This window comes from Coturnix japonica, chromosome 18 (assembly GCF_054131305.1).
Source record: "Coturnix japonica strain WE chromosome 18, WE-NBRP24, whole genome shotgun sequence".
Classification (NCBI taxonomy): Eukaryota; Metazoa; Chordata; class Aves; order Galliformes; family Phasianidae; genus Coturnix; species Coturnix japonica.
In genome coordinates, this window is record NC_140680.1 from 12,414,194 (window position 1) to 12,432,261 (window position 18,068).

Below are 18,068 nucleotides of genomic sequence, written 5' to 3' on the forward strand. Positions count from 1 at the left end.
CAGAACACTTGTGCTCATGGAGAACAATAGCTGCTACATCCCCTAGATATACGTAGTTAAATTTAGATGTTTAATGGCTTTTAATGTTGCAAAATAAGTTAATACCATATTAAGATCCCATTTTATTATACTGTCTTACTCTCAGTATCAATAGTGATGTGGTCATGGTTTACTAAAACAATAATCCCCAAGAAATGGGTCATTAGCAGTAGTTAATGATTACTCCTGATCTATGGTAATGACTCATTTCTTTGGGATTATTGCTGTTATAAACCATAATTACAGATTATTACTGCAATAATTATTTTCTAAGAGAAAAGATGTTGTCTGCCTAAGTGGCTGCAAAAGCAAATGCATTGAAAATTCTAAATACTGAGGGTCTAAAAGAGGGAAAGAAGTTAAAACCTTTTAATTGTAAAAAGAGAAGAGGGCTGTCATCAGAAAATTGTGTATCATGTAACTAAATACAAGCTACTGCCATTTGCAAGAGAATACAGGTTTTTCTTTTTGTAAAGATCATTGGCCAAAGTGATTGTCATGCTGTTTGGAGAGGCCAGCATCACTTCACAGTTGCTTTTTGATACTATCTTTGAATAGTTGTTCTTTAGTAGCTATTAATACTGATTTGATTTGAGCACTAATTGTTCTCTTAGACACTTCAGCTGCTTAGTCTTTAGTTAGTGATGGTGTTAATCTCTCCATGTCTTAAATTAACCGCTGTTTGTACTGCAGTCTATGATGTGTTTGATGAAGTTGTCATCAGTTTGGAGTTGTCAGTCACTATTGGTGATTGGTGGATTGTTGGACTGGATGATCTTGTAGGTCTTTTCCAGCCTTGGTGACTCTGTGAAGTTCTGCTTGGAAATGTTGGTTGAGTTCTCTGGGTAGGTTTTAAGTCTGAGAAGATGAGAAACTTAACTGTTCTCTTGGCAGCATTATATGGTCTGATGCCTTAAGAAAGCACTGATGCCTTATGGAAGTGTATTGTACTAATGGCTTGTCATCAGTAACTGGTCTTTTCTTCTTTTTAGTGTTTGGACGTCTGGCATGGCTTGTCTGCTTTGTGGGTACTTTTATGAGGGGAAGATGAACGTACCCTAACGCTGATGAAGATGATGAACACTGATGAAGATATGGAGAATTGTCCTGTTGGTAAGTATTACTTGATTTTATTTTTATTTTTGTAATGTTTTAGTATCACTAAACTAGATTTAAAACGTGTGTGTTGTAGTCCCCATTATGTAAACTTTGAGGTTAAGGAGTATACTAGGAAGTATTGTAAATTACATATATACTCTGTGGCAAATAGGATTTAACACTTTCTTGATCCTTGTTTACACCCAGGACCATATGAAAAGAGGTGTACATTGTTGATCCTGGTATTTACACCAGTTAGCTAACACATAAAGGCATATAGTTGAAATCAGTCCTGATAAAGAGATGTGTACAATGTAAGAATTTAGATCAGAAAATACCATGCAGATGTTTTAAGAGACAGTGCATCATATACTACATAGAATAAAATATTTCTGAGTACAATAGCTTCAATTTTCAGCGAACCTCACCAACTCTTTCCTTGCACTTCCAGTTTGCAACCCATGGTGCTCAAATGTGTCTTTTGTTAAAGTGAGGAATTAATGATCTAAGAACAGAAAATATATTACAAATTTGCCATGGCATAACATATGCATCTGAGAAAAATTTCAAGTGACAAAGTAATTAGAAAAGCATTATGTTGATGTTTTATGTTTAATAGTGGTCAATTAGCATAATTAGCATAGAAGCAGAACAAAATCCTAGAAGATACTTAGGCAAACAAAAAATGGCTGATGGGTTCCTGAAGAAATTAGCGATGGTAATATCATTTAACTTGGAAGTCCATCCTGAAAATTTCTCTTTTTTTTCTTGTTATTAAAGGGCGTTTCAGCTGTTGTCTTTGATGGATGCCTGCTTAACACAGTCTAATAATGAAAAAGTAGAACTGGCAATTCTGTGGTTCTTGGATCAGTCCGGCTTCAGCACATCTCAAAGGTAAATGTCTGCTCTGAACAGTGGCATTCAAAATAGAGCAAGCCTGTGGAGAGACTGACATGATAATAGACCTTAACATGCATAAGCTGTGGAGTTCAGCTTGTGGTTGGTTGGAGAGATGTGTAACTTGCTGATGTGGCGTCATCACGCTCTTAAGCACGCAAGGAGTTAATATTTTAACAGCTGCATTCATTAAACAATTTTAGGTTACTTTGCATTTCCATTTTTTATTTCAAACATGTAGCTGGGTTCTGCTATATTGTGTTATATTTCACAGCTGGGTACACAAGATTTATTCTTTTAATAGTTCTTTTCTTTTGACAGTTACTCATTTACGTGGTTTCCACTGTATTTCTCTCATTACTTAGCTTTTCTGCATTTTAAATACAAAAGAGGGCAAAGTAAGATGCATTTCTGAAGAAGCAGCAGTTAATTCACCTTAACTGTAGGGGACAGTCATAATACAGATGTTGTAAAGAGAATGTCAGTAAGGTGAGATCAATTGATCTTGAGAAAGACTGAGGGTTCTATTGGGAGCCCCAAGCGAATCTTTAGCAAGAATTGTGACAGTGACTGAGATCTGATTTTACCATATCCTTTTTGGTGATTGGTACCAATTCCTTTATCCCTTTGGGTTTGATCTGTACCTCAACTTAATGGAATGGTTCCTAACTTAAGATTAAGAATGGTTTTACGTTGTACTGAATGGCTTTCTCATGAAAATGATGTGTTCCTTTCAGTTGTCAAAGCTGGTTTGTTATTTTTAAATATGGCACAATTCCCTTGTGCTAAGTGAAGGAACATAGCACACTTTCACTGGTATTTTCACTAACAGAACTCTTATCAATGGCAATTCAAAGGCAAAGTGGCTGTATTTGGTGTTGCTATGATCTCTAATTCCCAGATTATTTCGTCTTTCTGTCCAGTTTTCATCAGTTTTGAGGGTTTTGATTTTATGGTTTTGGAGTCTGACTGATGTGGCTCGAACTGTGTGGAGAAGTCCAGTCAATACGTAATGTGCTGTAACACGTGTTGGGAGGTTGACTACCTAAGCATCATGTCCTTCATTAGGGAAGGCTGAAAGCATTTCAGTGTGGGTAAAGCAGTGCACACCTGAGGGTGCCTTCTGAGGAGATAAAATGCGAAAGTTACATGTTTGTCAGCCACACTTAAGTTCAGTACCTCTGGATTTATCTGGCTCAGCAGCGTGTTTTGAATAACCGTAAGGCCAGCTCTGTGATTGCATTCAGTGTGGAAGGTTAAATGGTTTGTTATCGAGTAAAGTGCTGCCTAATGTTTGCATTTGATTTATTGAAGAGCAATTAGATCAGAAAGAATTAGCTTTTACCCAGAGGGCTCAGCGTAAAACTGTAGGTTGAATTCAAGAGAAGATTTTAGTTGTTGTGGTGGTGATGGTAGTATTTTCTTTCTCCTCTCAGTAAGTGGGCATGAATCAAACTGTTACTGTATCAGATTTCACATTCTGCTTCTGTTTATGACCTGTGCATTGTCAGAGACCAGCCTAGAAAGTGGAAGGTTTGCCATGGTGCAAAACCCTTCAAGGGCTGTTGCTAAATTCTAGCCAGTCTGTAATTCATTACAAATGCATTTTCAAGATGTGCTTTTTGAATGGTTTGCTTACAGCATGTACCAGCAGAGTTTCGTTTGCATTCAAATTACACTAATTACGTTTCTTTTTTTCTCTTGTTTCTGTTCTGCTCTAATAGGTTTGATATAACAGCCTCTCATTTGCACTGATAGAATTCTGTGCTCCGTATCCCTTTACTTCACCTGATCTTACAGTGAGAACTGTGTAAATGCTTCTGAGCTGTTTGTTGTGGTTCTTTTTTTTATTTGCAGTTTTTAATAAAGTGATTGTAGACATTTTGCAGTTAAGAGAAAGCAGAAGGCAGCACTTGTCTGATGATTCTTCTGTTCTATCCTGCTGTAACAGCAAGCATAGCAGCAGATGGCATTCTACCCTCACAGTTGCAAATCCCATGGTGCAGTGTGTTGCTGGCAGGTATTTACAAATACACGATAAAAAGGCTTGCACTTGGTAGCGGAAATATCAGGCATATATCAAGTGAGTAACTTAATACACACTTATATAAATATTCAAGACTGCTTGAATGGATTTATTCACAGAATGTGTCATGGAAATTCTGCATGCTTCAGCCATGTCGAAGTTATCTTTAGGAGTATTTCTCAAGTTAATCATACACTCGCATGCAGAAAATGGTTACAGAAGGCAGAATAGCTGAACAAAATCGTGGAGCACGTTGTATAAATATATTTATATTATTCATTAATTGACTTGTTTTTACATCAGTGCATACAATAAAAACAAGCCCATTATGGAAGAGCTTTGGGCTCAGTAAATGAATGCATTTTTAGTAAACAGTCCAGCAGGGCTGGCTGGCTACGAAAGAATAGGAAACTCCTGGAAATCTCTTCCGTGATACTGTGATATAATTTAAGTACTTCTGTATTTCCAATACAAGAATAATACATCCAATGCTGTCTTTTGAATTAAGTAGAGCAGCGAATGAATGAATGCATTTTTATATTCCTGTTAAATACTAGACTAGATTCTTTGGTGCTCTATAGCAATATCACGATTTTTCTGTCTGTCTACCAATATGTATTTTGGTTTAATGCTGATATAATAGCGTGATCTTACAGTGGCATGTTGCCGATGACTGAATTTGGAGCTTCATCTTTCATTAGTTATCTACAGAGTAGTGGTAGCTCTATTATTATCGTGCCACTGCAGGCTGTTACTGGGAGTGGTGTAATGTTATACTGGAATCTGACTCCTGACATCAAGCATTGATGATGAGAGAAAACATTTTTCTCAATGACACTTTTCCTTTGAAGTGCTCTTAACGCATGATCAACTATGTTGTTATGTGAGTTTGCAAGTTACGCTATGCTGGGAGGAAATGTAATTGCAAAGGACAGAGTAGGAATTCAGAAGTCTTGATAAGCTGGAGGGAGAACCTAGAAGTTAAACATGGTGTTCAACCAGTGTTTTCAGGTGTGAAAATTTAGGCTTACATCTAGGAAGGGGAAATCTGTAACCAGACAGCATTATTTCAGATAATACTGAGGACATTAGTGCTTTACAGGTAGGGATAGTCAACAGGACGTGTTGCTTTGGCATACTAGAAAAGACATTCCTAGTAGTGTGGTAGGAGGAATATTTAGTCACATGTTTGAGATTCTTATTCAGGTCTGTTTGATTCGGATAGGGCTGCAGCTGGAATAATAAGCCCAGTTTGGGGCACTGCTTCTCAGAAAAAAAGCCTATAGACAGCTGTAGTTATGTCTTTTAATGGCAGCAAAAGAAGCCATTTCTTCAGTGACCTTATTCATTATCATTGTCTGATGAAAATGGCACAGAAGTTTTAATACCGTATCTAAACTTGAACTTTAAAATATATATATTTGTATTGAAGTTCTTATTGTTAGTTCCTTTGCACCTTTGGGTTTAGTGTGAATGGTGAAATAAATGGTACTTAGCTGGTAAAAAAAGGAAAGTGATGGAAAGCAGGAAGATGTAGTGGAATATGAGAGTGGTTCTATAGAAGGGAAAGAAATTACATGTAAAATGTTCTGGCATTGCATAGACTATAGAATTAGGGTATGAAACTGTACATTATGTCACTTTCACTGTTTTTTTACATTCTAGCAGATTAAGAATTGCATCTTCCACACTTGTGCACTTGCCATGTGTACTTTGTACAGCATGTGGCGCTATTTATCTAGATTTGTCCCTTCAGTTTCCTGTTGCCATTCTTCAAACACAGAGGTCAAAGCTGGAAGGTATTCACATGTCAGATGAGGGTAGCGTGGTGAAAATGACATTAGTAATAGCAAGTATTTTAGACTGAGCCGTGCTCTTCAGCAGAGCCTGACTGAAGGTTATTGCTGGAGCTCTGTTCTCTCACCTTACGTAGTCAGAGCCATTTTTAGACCCATAATCAGAACAGTTAGGCTTGGGAGGTTGTTTTTTCTGTGTGAAAAATCAGTTGTTGTTATTGCTTTAAGTAGCTCAAAACTTAACAATCAAAATACTTTTTGGGTAAACTCCTTTGCTCCACCACAAAGCAATTCATGGCTTTGTGTTCTGCTCTTTCTAAGCCAGCAGCAGCCCTGGTGTGTTTAGAGTATTCTGCAGGTATTTTTGGTACATTCTGGTTGGCAGTAGTTTGAGAGGTATGTCTTGAAGTGCAGATCACTGACAGTAGGATGTTCTGCTAAGCCGTGCTTTTTCTTTGCTCTAGCTTTGAATAAAAGTGGGAGAGTCCCAGAGGAGAAAATAGAAGTTACAGTCCAGATAATTTTGTTTCTAGGTAACTGCCCCATGTAAAAATGAAGAGAGAGAGAGCTGAAATCTTTGTCAGGTGCAATATATGGCATCTTATTTCTTAGTAACAGTAGGGCAGGTGAGAGGAAACCATTACATAGAACTTTGGATCCTTGTTTCACACAAAATCTTTCCATGTACAGGTTGAAACGTGATGATAAAGTGGGGTGTGAAGGATGCAAATGGAACTTCTTACTGTATCCTGTACTTTTTTTTTAATGTGTTGAATATGAAGATGTTACTTTATTAACATTTAGGATTGCATCTGTTTGTGCTTTTAAAGCTTTTAAAGTACAGGCTTGACATGTGAGGTAGATCTGCATTATGATTAAAAAAAATATCTCGAGGGTCTAAAATTTAGACTACAATGTGTGAAGAGGGGAGGAAAAATATCATTTCTTTGCTCTGTTATTTGCAGTAGCTGAAAGCAAAAAACACATGTAACCGAGTATCATCTAAACACAGAACAGGGGGTTGTCTCCTAATGCATAACTTGGGTACTTGTGTTCTGTTGACTTATGTTAGTTTGATATTTCTTCGGTATATGTATATTTGATTGCGTTGCCTGCAGACACAGAAGCATGACCTAGCAAAAAGGCAAAAAAAAAATGCAAGCCACAATAAACAGAACAAAAATCAAGCCCACGGCTATAAGGGTTTGACTGCTTTCACTCTGTACAGGTTGAGACTCAGAGGTCTGTGGGAATCCCACTGACATTAGTGGGGATCTTTGCAAGCAAAGTGTTGATTGTGGTGCATCTTATAAGACATCCTGGGTCCTGGTGTCTTCATGATTAATGATAGCTTAACACTTATGAGTGATTATTCTTTTCTGAGCTGTAAAATATATATACTGTTTTATTTCATTACAATGAGTTGAAGATCACAACACTGACAGGTGGTGGAAATTAGCAGGCAGTTTTGAAATTGTTCTGTGCGCTAGAAATTAGATCTCATTTTAATTCAGCTTTTCCAAACTAGTAAATGAGGTTAATGCCATACATATTCAGCTGATATGGATGAAGAAATTGATATAAAGTAGATCAACATAGCTACAGGGCTACTTTAATTTATAGGTAAAGAGGCAGTGATAAATGGAAGTAATGTAGTAGTGGTCACTAAACTCCTCAGCCATCAGGGATTCAATAGCGTTAGCTGCTCATTAAGGGCTTGGTTGGGGTACATCAAAAAGGAATTTAAGAAGAAATAGCCAACTAACCCTTAATTATCAAAACATAGAAAATACTAATTATGCCTTAATTAGCTTTTCTTTTAATGTACTGAAATTGTTACTTTTTGTGTAGCACAAATGGATAGTTATATCAACAATAAATAGGTTGTTTTAATAACTTTCTTTTACCTCTGGGAAAACCACACTCCAATTTTTAATATGCAATAATGCTTCTCTCTAGCCTGTAGGAGATGAAAATTATTAAGTAGCTTTATTTTTTGAAGATTTTACAGCAGCTTTGGGAAGAATTATTTCACCATGCATCAATTATTTTTAATTGAACTGAATATTTTTCAGATTGCATGAAATGCCTCTCATTTAAGTTTAACATTTAGAGTTTGTTAAGGAAGCATTGTAGTGAGGATTGGGTACAACTTATTTCCATGGCATATTTTGGGAAGAATAAAGAATGGCTGTTTTGGAAGAAAAATAGTCACTAATGTTTTTCACTGCACTGGGCCAAACCTCATTTTATTGTTCCTCAGCTACCCTGCTGTTCTGTGAGGCAGCAGGAGCCTCCTGCTCTGTGTTGGGTTCAGTCTCTATGCAGGTCCTACAGGAAGGCAGGCATTGACTGTAGTGCAGCTTGGATCCCTCTGGTACTGATGGAAAAACTTCATCAGCTCTTGCAGAATCCTTTTCCTTTGGAGGCAGAACATATGTGCAGAAAAGAATGACGCCATTAGGACTGAGCAGGTTTTATCAAACACAGCAAGTATTGTTACAGTATATATAGACGCTGCATAGGGCTGGTCATAAATGCCTCCAAATTCAGGTAATGCTGTTTGGGAATTGAATTGAACATAATTAGTAGCACCATGAAAGTACATGACAGTCAAACTCAGATGCTGCTTGGTGATCAGAGGTTTCTAATCTGTTGAACTGATGCAAACATCCCATGTGAGAAATCTCATTACTGATTTTTTGTGAACCTGTTCTTCTAAACAGCTTCAACTGCAAAATTGAGCAACTATTGAGCCTACATACCAACCTTGAGGAGTACCACTGTGTATTTCAAAACAGTTTTAAATGTTGATACCCACTAGCAAATGTAGATATGCATTACACACTTGAATCGCCATCCCTGGATGTCATTAAGAGCCGTCTGGATGTGGTGCTCAGGGATATGATTTAGCAGAGGGTTTTTAGAGTTAGGGTACTATGGTTAGGCTGTGGTTGGACTTGATGATCTTCAAGGTCTTTTCCAACCTGGGTAATTCTAGTTCAGTTTGGTCAATGTGATGGTAAAGACAGGACTGAAATAAACTAATACAGTTGCTTTATTTGAGGAGTGAATTCTTAGTGATTTCAGTGATGCTTTTAAAGAAAAAAAATATTGCTTCCAAAGCTTTAAAGAGCAAAAATTAGATGAGAACGTATTTCTTGAACTATACTTCTGTGCTACAGCATGGAGACAACCACAAAACTAATCCAATCTGTACTTCAGACTTAAATTTAGGATTGTTCTGTGGGATTGCAATTGATAGTTGGGCTTACAGGAGTTCAGTGTTCACTGTTCATCAGTTGCTTGGGCAAAAGGGCTGGTAATTTGTTAATTTGTTAGCCATCAGGAAAACAAGTTCCTTCATATGAGTGTGTATCGCTTTGGTCCTGTCCTGGAGGATCTGACATTTATTGACTGGTTTGTTTTCTAGAAAGTGGGAAAGTAGCAAAAACTTACTCAAGGGAATTTTGCTCAGGTTGGTCTCCTTTTAGTTCCTGACCTTTCTTCGGTAGAAAGAACTTCCAATAAATCCCATTGGGCTGCTCTTCCAGTTTATTCGATTGCCCCAGAATGGGACAAGCTAAGTTAATTGGGTCATTACTTTTAAAAACGTAGGGTTATTTTGGATCGTGGCTTGTACTAACAAAGATCTTACTCCACATGAAAAATAATTGGATGAAATATATATATTTTAAAACCCTTGTGTATTTGCTGTTGGGTTACCTGCTCACATGGCTTACCAACTTGTTCGGTTCAGGCCCATTGCTCACAACAGCTGCAACCTGAATGAACCTTTGTAGGGCCGTTCAATGGCATTTGCAGCTAAAACGTTGGTTTCAAAGTGCTGTGCTTTTTTATTTTATAATTTTACAACACAAATCAGGCAATCTTAAAAATAAATAATTAGCATAGTTCAGTTCTGCGCTTGGCTGTAACTGAGCTTTATTTTGTAGCTGCTAATAAAGGCACACTATCATGTTCAGGCATTGCAATTATCATTGAAATGTGTATGTCCATTAACTGCAACATTAGGCTGAGGATATAATTACTGTCTAGAGCCAATATCTTTGTGAAGTTACATCTATGATGCTATTAAGCTATAAGCAGCATTTGTAAACTAATATGTAAACGATTCAGAATTGATACTATCACTTGCGGACTTAAAAACTAATCCTGCTTCCATCACAAATTGACTTCTTTAGTGTTTGGCAAATACATTATTGGGTTATTCGGATGTGATTAAAATGTATTATTTGAGAGAGACTACTATTTTTTACATAGTCAGTGCCCAGCACAAATTAAATGGGTAGCAAGAGAAGGGAGGACTGCAGCAGCAACACGCTGCTGTAATAGTGCTATTGTATGTCACAGAGGGGTATGTGTGCTGCTGCTCTTTTTATTTTGCCACTTTTTCATTTGTTTGCTTGCTTATAGCAAAGTTAGATGTTAGATTTCAGGCAGTTTAGCACAGCAGTTTACTTGTGGGGAAGAAGAAATCAAAACCTGTTGCATGCTAAGAAAAGAATAAGGAAAAGTCTTTACTGATAATGATACACAAGTACCTCAAAGAGGATTGGACTGAGTCTGTGTTTGAATCTGTATGCAGACAGAAGAATCTGAAGTGTCCAGTCAGGCAGGTTAATTAGGGATTGTCATGCTCTGTCTCCTTGGGATTACTTCTTTAGAGTGTTGGTTTGCTTACCTTATTTCAGAAATGGAAATATAGGAATGCAGGCAGAGGGATGCATGTTAAACAGAATCCATCTTGCAGCACTTTTTATCTTACTTCAATAGCAAGGAAATTTAAAATACATCTAGCATAAAGGAACTATTATGTTGTTTAGTGACTGTTATCTGACATAGTCTATATGAAGGCTGCTCCAAAAGAAATGCCTCTCATTTTTTTTACGTTGGCCCACAGCATTGGAGGTGGACTGAGTAACTTCTGCCTAATGGACTTCTTCGCTTCTGCTGTGTTTCCCATTGCAGTATAGCAAAAAGGAATGTGTAGCAGTTGGGGCATCTCAGCTGAGAAAAAACGGGCTGTCTCTTTTTTACTCATCCAAAGTCTATTGGTTTTGCTACTTTATGTTGGCCTCTAACCCTCATTATTTCATTATTTAAGTAGCTTAATGAATTAATCTCACAGACCTTGCAGTAAGTAAATTAACTATCAGAGTTCACAGCAGAGTGAACGATTCTTTAATATTAGGCTACTGGAATTTTTATGACTCAAGTTAAACTTAATTATGAAATTGAATATTTGTTTAATTCAGAAGGGAAAAATATGCAAAATAACTTGATAAGTATATCTAAAGAAAAAAATAAACCTAGGATGCTCGAGTATTCTTTGTGCTGTGAATTCCACCTTGTTCTGTTCAGGTACTGTGTTCATCTTCAGCATTGGTCAACAAGGCTAAAAGTTTTGTTTGTTACTTCCAGCTGATCAGAAGTTCAGCATCTCCTTAAGAGCTTAATTTAATTATTGATTAATAGTATATTACTAAAGCCATCCCCAAATGTTCCTCTAGATAGTGTTGATATATGGCAAGCACGTATTTGGGTAACAGTGTTCTTAAAAGGAATTGTTCTTGAGCACTGAGTTCATTCCAAAGATTTAATTCTGTGGTAATATTTTACCCACATAACAGGGACGTTTCCAGTGCATTAATATGAAGCAAATGCAGTAATCAATTAGATAAAGAACAGACTTCTCTTCTTTGTGACCTGAAGGTCAATTGTTTTTGACCTTACAGAAAAGCTCTGCTGACCCATGTGAAGTGTTGCCCATGAGCTGTCAGTCTCTCGGGGTACTTTCTGCTTATTTTTTCAGGTATAAGTTCTAAGACAATCCAGATCTGTGGAGTACATTCTAGTTTTCCTTATATCTTCTCCCCCTTTTTTCTCTTCAACTGGAATACGTAGCTTCCATTCCTCTTACGATGGTTTATTCATGTATTCAACTGAAAAGATGAATGTCGATCCTTTAAGATTGAAGGCAAATAAGCATTGTGGAGCAGCGTGTACAGAAAACTGTTCCTTTTGCATCAGGCCATTGTCCCTTCACTATCTAATCTAACCAACAGGAAATCGCTTTTGCTCTAGAAGAGAGAAAGTCAATAGTGCTGAATTGCTAAGAACTATTTCCTGCAGAGCAGCAGCAGTCAAATCCAGGATATGGTATAAGAAGCCTTTTGGGGTTTAAGATATAAATGAGGCTTCAGCTGCTTCCTTTATTTTGCAGCTCCTTTGATCTGGAAACTTTCCAGGTTGATGAAGTCATCAGATTTCTGAATCAAGTGTTTTCATTTGGACTACCCTTAGCTTTCCATGCCCTGTGCAAATACAAATGGCCTGATATGCTGAGTTCAGCAAAATTAGGAAAATATCCCAATTGTGGTTTAAAAAGAATAATTAAAAATCCAAAGTTTTGTGGTGAGTTGGGGAAGGATTTCCTCTGAGCCAGCTGTGATGCTGCATGTATGTCCTACCTCTAGCCATCTATATGAGAATAACTTGTGGGGAAAAGAATGGCAGAGATCACTGTGGGAGAACTGGGATTTGTATTTTTATTTTTCGGACACCTGAATTATAACTGGTTATTTTACACTTATTTTTCTCATCTGTTTTGGACTTATTCTTTCCTCGGTGCTCAATTGGAATGTTGCATAGTAGAACAGCTTTGTGGGCTTCTCAACAGCCTTAATTGTCATAAAAAGGGAGGAAAAAAGGAAGATGTTGATTCATTCTTAACATTTCTTTTTTCTTTGTGATAATTTTGAGTATATTACATGATTATTCATTACATGGGAATAATGCTTCATTAATTCATTAATAAGAAATGATTATTCATTGGGTTGGTACTTAAGTATGTATTCAGAAATTATTTGTTACAATCATGTAGGCCACTCTAAAAGTAACAGCTCCTATTTATTTCCACGGAAATGGCAACAGATACAAAGAGCACAAGAGCACTATTTGATAGAGCAAATTCTCAGCTTCAAAATGTTACTTTTTGATATAGTCACCACTGTTAGCTGTGTGTTTTCACTAGTGATGGACAAGAGCCTACATGCTACATGCCCAGATCTTGGCTATTCAGGGCAGTGGATAATTTCCCAAGCAGTATATATGAGAATTTCTGCTTTTCTTGCAGAATCTGATTTCACTGGTAATCTTCCATGAACTGCAGGTTCCAACACTTGGTGCAGTTGTAGTGCACACAAATGTGTTTTTTTTCCTATGCAATACTGGCTCAGTCTACTGTGAGTGAGAATAAGACGTGTTGTTTCCTATTGCTGCTATGAAAATGCCATAATCTATTAGAGAGTCATAAATTCTAGATGTGGATGTTCTAATGGTGTAATGCAGACCAGAGGATCTCATATGGATCTGCACCACCATTCAGACTACCGCATTTTCTTACAAGATGTTATAACAAAATTCACAATAATTATATGTGAAAGTAAACACACATCCTTTGAATTATAAGGGAACACCAATTTAACATGCATTTACTCTTTGAAGCTAAGGAGAAAGTGTGTGCTCCTAAACAGCTGGGGTTTAAAAGGAGTTTGTATTTTGCCAAGTAAATTATAGGAATGAGAGAAACTTTATTATTCATCCTCATAGTGCTTGGCATAACGCTTTTCCAAGTAACTCACTTTCATTGCATGCATCCTGAAATCTGCCATTTTCTTTACAAATAAGTAAATAACATCTGTTGGGAAAGAAATAGCATGTGTTGCAACTAGGAAATCAGCAGAGGGAGCACAAGTTAACAAAGAGAATTATATTCAGTGTGGTGGACTCGTGATTGTAAAGGTTCCAGTGCACAAGCAGTGAGTAATCAAATACTTGTTTGCTTTGTGCTCTTGAGAGAATTAATTACAGTTATGTTTTCATACTACCAACTTACATACTCTTATATTGTAGTCTATATTATGTTGTTTCTAGAAGCGTACAGAACTTGTCAAGTAGATCTGAGCTATGATCCATAGGATTGTTTTGTGAAGCACAGGTAATGAAGTGTGAATAGCTGCTTTACTCTTAGCATTTGATTCTGGGGCAGAAGGACTTTGTTATAGTTTTTCTCTTACTTTCTCCATTGCACAGTAAGGAAGGACCTTCTGCAAATAAATGCCGTCCATTCATCTCTGGGTGGCTGGAGGAAGGGAAGCAGGTGGGGGGACACTGGTCACTCTGCAGTGTCTTCATCTTCAGGTTTGTGGCATTAAGGTGCCTTACTTTTTTTGACATGACTTTGGCCCAAAACAAGTGAGAACGTACTTTGGAGGAAACATGTTTAATTTTTAAGGATTCTTAACATTAATAGTTACAGTGAGTTTTAAAAATCTGTGCATCTGAGATGGCGTTAATAATTCATGTGTGTTTCATTAAAAAGTACAAACTGTCAGCATAGTCATTAAATTGTTACTTGGATAAGATCATCGAAGTTTAGATGACCTAATATGGTACATTGTTGGGATCATAATATGCTGCTTGAAAAAAAAAATATCTCGTGTTTTAGTTCTGATTCTGACAATACTCAAAAGGATTTGTTATGTCTTACAGACCTTTCTACAAACTACTAATGGGATGAACACAATATATCACTTTTATAATAGTGAGCTATTAAAGGCAAACATAAAGCAGTCTGAAGCCCATAAGTGCTGCCAACAGCTCCTGCTTTAATGAATTCCCTTTTAGATGTCCATTAAATGCTCATGGCAAATGTACTCATAATGGAAATGGCAAATCTAAATGGGTAGATATGAATAATCCATGGAGTTTAAATTCTGTTTATGATCATCTTCACATTTAGTTTTCAAGACAACGCAGTTTAGTTTTCATTACAGTTTGGAATAAAGAGGACAGGGAGTAATTGATTGCTTCAAGCAGATTAAAATCAATGGGTTGCTTTTCAAAGAACCCGTTCAATGCAGTAATTTCAACTTTAAACATTGATTTAAGAAACTCTACACAAAATGTTTTGTGCCGCGTGAACTTTTATGTGGAAAGACTAATACTAATTTTATTTCTATATATCTCTACATAGAAATATATAGAGGTTGTTATCAGTATGTGCATGAGTAAATAGTGATCTATATTAAGTCATTTTGATATTATTGCACTCATATAATGAATCAATGAGATTCCCGTCATCATTGTAATACTGTTTGTAACCCATTAGCACAGAGAAATTACAGCCCATCATACATCACTACTGTGATTGAGGCTTTATTACCATATTCTCAAATTGCTTGCTTGCCATAAAACTAAATAGACACCAGACAACTATAGGTAGACGATAGACTGTGCATTATTGTACTGGAATAATGAAGGATTATTGTTGCATAATGGGGCACAACTTATGAGGAAAATAAGCTTGGCAGCAAAGGACAACTTGAGTGTTTTTAATGTTTGTTGATACTACTTTAAAGGTCAAATATATTTGTTATCATCAAGTTACTGTTTCCTTATTTCATGAATCGTACCCTTTTCATATTTCAAATGGGCCTTCTTTTATTATTGAAGCAGTTAAAAACCTGGCCTGCACTGCAGCATTCACCTCCAGAGATGAATTGATGCCTTTTGCTGTACTGACGTGGCTGTGGAGGGGTGGGCAGGGTGATACAACATCCACAGCAATTTTCAGTTTTATTGTATTGCGCAAAAAAGAGACAGCAGAGAAAATACACCAGCGGACATCAGCTGATAAGAACTGATTAAATTATTCAAGCAGACCAGAGGCAAAATATACATTAGGAATTTTAAGAGCTGTAGTGAAAGTTCTCAGGTTCTCATGATCTTAGGAGGAAAAAGCTGAGTTTGGAAACTTAATCCCACCTTAAAGAGCTGGAAACTTTTGCTGTACAGCAGGAGAACCCATAGGATGCTCTTAAAGTAAGTTGTGTTGCCATCTTCTTCTTTGCTTCCTTCTCTCTCAGCTTGCTTGCATGCTCTTTCTCCTTAATAACCTTCCTCTCTGCTTCTTTCACAATGAATGCTTTCTGTGATGTTTCCCTTTAGTGACTTGAAATATCACTGGAGCTAATTCATTCATAAAACTAAAGCTTTTATTGTGTAGAATTTAAGGTATTTGATAACTGGATTTGTTATGACTAGGCCAAGTTGCATCATTTGGCTTGGAAGGAGTGGAAACATTCAGAGTATCTGAAGCAGTTCCAAGCTATCACACTGATCAATTCCTTCTGCATCAGTGGGATCCACAAGCCTTGTTTATGTTCTGGTACCTAGCTATGAGCATCCACATAGAAGATATGTAGAAAAATGGATTTTACCAACTGTAGTGAAAATGCAATTGTGGTTTCAGGGAGCTTGTAGTCATTTGCACTGGATGGTAGGAAACAACAAATAGGAAAGCAGGAATATGACTGTGTCCCCATGCATCTGGGTGTATTATCTTGTTACAGGACTTGAATCATTGGCTGCTGAATGATGGTAAATCTTCATGGCTACTCTTCTGTAGCTCAACCAGGATCCCAGGGATTCAGCTCTGGGCCCCTAACTTTTGCTTTCGTTCTCAAGTCACAGTAGGTGTGTTGATTCTAGTAACTGTCATATGTAGCACTGTCTTAACCCTACCATGGTTTTGATTCTACTCTCTTGAAAATTCCCTCCCTGTGTGTGCCCGCTTGTAACTCTTCAACCACAGGCATCCAGCTCTTGAACTTTTATTCCTTGGTTTGCTTTCCCAGGTGCCAGGTTACTCCTTGTAAAGTTCTCCTTTAAACAGACACGTTTGACTGTCTGAGTCCTAAAGTTTGAAGTATACTGCTGCTTTTCCTTAAAGCAGGGATAGTCATCAATGCCAGTTTGTGAGTACTGTTTTGATAGGTGTTTTGGGGTGGAGATGGATATTTTTGCCTGTCTGGCTTTCTGTGGCAAGGTCAAAAAGAGAGATAAATGACAGTCCTTATTTACTGGTGACTGATACTTATGCCTTCCTGCCATATGTTCGGAGAAAAGGTGGTAGGTGTAGGTAATCTGAAGCTTTCACTGACATAACTGTGAATCTGTGTTATTACTTGTTTTTTTCCTCACTGAATGGGTATCCACCTCAATTATTATTCCTATGGAAAAAAAAAAAAACAAAAAAAAAACCAGGGGAAAATAAAGGTAATTTTTGAGATGCATAGACCAAGTAGCCATATTCTTGTCTTTTCCTTTTCTAAGCTCATTTGCCTCCAGCCCTCAGTGAAATGGTGCTGGACAGAGTTTGCACTAAAGAGTCACGTCAAGCATGCTGCAGTAATGGTTTAAGTCTAATCTTGTAGACTCTATATTTACTAAAGGGAAAAAACAACCTATCCTTAAGTAATAGGCTATATTTACAATTGCAGCAGGGCACATAAGTGGGCCTGGTGCTGCAGGGAGTTCTGAATACTGATAAGTCATCTCATTTGACTAAAAAGCTGATCATGTGTTGCTGATTTATGTGTAAGAAGAATAGAATCTATTGGAAAGGGAATCCTTGTTGATGTCACAGCTCTAGGAATTACCTTTAATGAAGCTTGGCAGTACAGTTTCATGGTCCACCTAAGTTGATTTAAAGCCATCTGTGGCTGGAAAGATAATTCTCTCCTTTTTCTGTCTTGCCCAAATTGTCATTGCAGCTCATATGAGTGTATAGTTAAGATTTGTTCTTTTTAGAATTGGTTTTTAGCTGTGCCTATATAATTCATAATGTCCAGGCAGGAAAGCAATTGGGAGCTCCTGCAGATCTGCCTGTCTGGCAAGCAAAGCAGTTTGGAAGTCAATTGTGAAAAGCATGCTTATGAAGCATTATTCATTGCTGTTTATTCATACTGTACTATTATTCTCAGGAACGCGTGCAGGTATCAGAAAGGAGTTTTAAAATACAGTCGTTTGTTTTCTAATCTCTTTTCCAGTTTTACTTGCAGATTTCCAAATAAAGCTGGAGATCTTAATCTGAGACTGAGGAAGTTAGACTGATATAAAAACCTTAAGAGTTAATGAAGTCTCATTGAGTTCTTTAAGGTAGTATATCTGCTGTAAGCTTGTATACTGCTGTATCCCTGACCACTGAGGTTCTCCTGGCATAAATTAACAATGTCATCTCAGTTCCTGAAGAAGTAGATGCAGTGTCTATTAACTGCAGTGACTGTTATATATGTGTGTCCAACAGAAAGAGACTTTAAAAACCTGAAGAGATTTTGTCAGTG

General features: G+C 37.1%; 1 long non-coding RNA gene across 16 annotated transcripts in view; it reads left to right on the forward strand.

Annotated features, from left to right (window-relative positions):
- The window catches only part of LOC107320482 (uncharacterized), a 102,691-nt gene that overhangs the window by 5,650 nt on the left and 78,973 nt on the right, over positions 1 to 18,068 (forward strand). For all 16 annotated transcript variants that reach the window (XR_014935457.1, XR_014935460.1, XR_014935466.1 and 13 more), the window contains exons 2-3: positions 1,032 to 1,152; positions 1,918 to 2,031. This is a non-coding gene — a long non-coding RNA (uncharacterized LOC107320482). The remainder of the gene's footprint in view (positions 1 to 1,031; positions 1,153 to 1,917; positions 2,032 to 18,068) is intronic.